The sequence below is a fragment of the Arachis hypogaea genome, chromosome 3, assembly GCF_003086295.3.
Source record: "Arachis hypogaea cultivar Tifrunner chromosome 3, arahy.Tifrunner.gnm2.J5K5, whole genome shotgun sequence".
NCBI classification, from domain to species: Eukaryota; Viridiplantae; Streptophyta; class Magnoliopsida; order Fabales; family Fabaceae; genus Arachis; species Arachis hypogaea.
The window spans coordinates 52,278,188-52,279,691 of NC_092038.1; positions in this window are offsets into that span (position 1 = coordinate 52,278,188).

Sequence of the window (1,504 nt, forward strand, 5' to 3'; positions counted from 1 at the left end):
AATGATTATAAGAAGTATAAGTATATTAGCAATTCTAAGTTCATCAAGGAGTACCGATATGTACTCATGCTTAAAGATTTTAAACTTGAAATATTAATTACCCAAATTAAATTATAAAATATTCATTTTTAATAGATTATTAAAATTATAGTTTCAATTATGTAAAATATCTTATTATAACAAAATTATATAATAATTTTAATTAATCTAAACTCAAATAGTAATAATTATAAAAATTAATTTAATTTTGTCTATTAAAATAGTTTCTAATAAATAGTTCAAACTAATAGAATAAATCATAATTAGTTTAAACTTTAATAATCATAAAATTAATGTAGTTACTTTTAATGAAATAGTCCTCTAAACAAAATAAGTTTAGATTAATAAAATAAATCGTAAACAATTTATAATAGAAGTTTCAAAAATACAAATTGTTACAATCTACCCACTTTACAAAAATTTTTATCCTTAAAAATATATATAAAATGGAAAAGGTTCATGTATTGTATGTTACGCCAAAACAAGTTCCAGATCAACTCAGATAATAGGATTCATGAAGATAAATTCAAGCTATGACAAAGATGGATATTCCAAAAAATTCAAGTAGACATTTAAAATATGGTCAAAAAAGATATATATGAATGATGGAATATGATAAAAAAAAGGAATCAAAGCATGGTTCAGAAAAGTTATCCGAAATAAAGAACTCCAAAAAGAAAAGACAGTGCACCAATCATAAGACACAAACAAGAATCATAAGTGGAAACTGAACGATCCTCTGAAAAGTAACTTCTAATATTCTCAAACTTCGTGATTCGCATTACTTATTATTTCTATTTCGTCTATGATAACCTATTAGTGTTTTCGTGTACACAAATCATCAGTAACAAGTTGGCCAAACCTAATACCATGAGAGATGTAACGATCGACTAACAACATCAATTAATAGACAGTCATGCATATAAAATTTAAACTATTGCCATTAGAACAAGTCCTATTTCACGAGAGACACTCAAAGTATGCAGTGAAGCATAATCAATCAATGTTATATCGATTTTTGAGATACTAGAATGGCAAGGTTTGACAGCATGACGAATGAGACCAGAATGGCAACAACACGACGTGGAGGCGGAGACAAGCGACTCCAAGTGCGACGGTTGGGATGGATGACGAACAACGTGACGTAGCAGCAATGCTCCACGAGGAAGGCATGACACAGTAACAACGGCGTGACAGGGAGGGCGCCACACAGCAAAAGCGGCACGACGGGGAGGAAAGGCAGCGACGCTAAGGTGCGTTGGTGACGGCAAGGACGATGGTGCGATAGGAAAGGGAGACTGAAGCAACTGCGGTAAAAGAAGAGAAAAGTCAAAGGTGAGAAATGAAAGGTAAAACTAGGATTAGGGGGAGGATAAATGAGGTGGGATATTTTTTGTTTTAGTAAGTCTAACATGTAATTTAATAAGAGTTGACTAAAGTTGGTTGGTTGAATCCATATTGGTTA